The sequence below is a fragment of the Orycteropus afer genome, unplaced genomic scaffold (genome assembly GCF_000298275.1).
Source record: "Orycteropus afer afer isolate SDZICR_OR568_19922 unplaced genomic scaffold, OryAfe1.0 scaffold00236, whole genome shotgun sequence".
NCBI classification, from domain to species: Eukaryota; Metazoa; Chordata; class Mammalia; order Tubulidentata; family Orycteropodidae; genus Orycteropus; species Orycteropus afer.
In genome coordinates, this window is record NW_006921823.1 from 4,228,856 (window position 1) to 4,229,372 (window position 517).

The 517-nt window shown below is 36.2% G+C and overlaps 1 protein-coding gene across 1 annotated transcript in view; it reads left to right on the forward strand.

Annotated features, from left to right (window-relative positions):
* The window catches only part of SYK (spleen associated tyrosine kinase), a 164,512-nt gene that overhangs the window by 121,781 nt on the left and 42,214 nt on the right, over positions 1-517 (forward strand). The gene's annotated exons all lie outside the window — the stretch shown is intronic.

The window sequence follows — 517 nt, forward strand, 5'->3', positions numbered from 1 at the left end:
TTATTCTTTAGGGTTGCATAGTATTCCATTGTGTATATGTACCATAGTTTGGTTATCTATTCTTCAGTTGATGAACACCTAGGTTGTTCCCATCTTTTGTCTATAGTAAATATTGCTGTGATGAACATGGGTGTGCATATATCTGTTCTTGTCCTGGCTCTCATTTCTTTAGGATATATACCTAGTAATGGAATGGCTGGGTCAATTGGTATTTCTAATTTCCATTTTTAAGGAATCGCCATGCTGCTTTCCTGGTTATATCATACAGCAGTATATGAGAGTCCCAGTCTCTCTGCAACCTCACCAGCATTTGTTATTTTCTGTCTTGTTGAACTTTGCTACTAATGCTAGGGCAAGATGGAATCTCATTGTTGTTTTGGTTTCCATCTTTCTAATGGCTAATGATCGTGAGCATTTCTTCATATGTTTTTTGGCTGCCTGAATATCCTCTTTGGTGAAGTGTCCATTTATGTGTTCTGCCCATTTTTAAATTAGATTATTTGTCTTTTTGTTATTG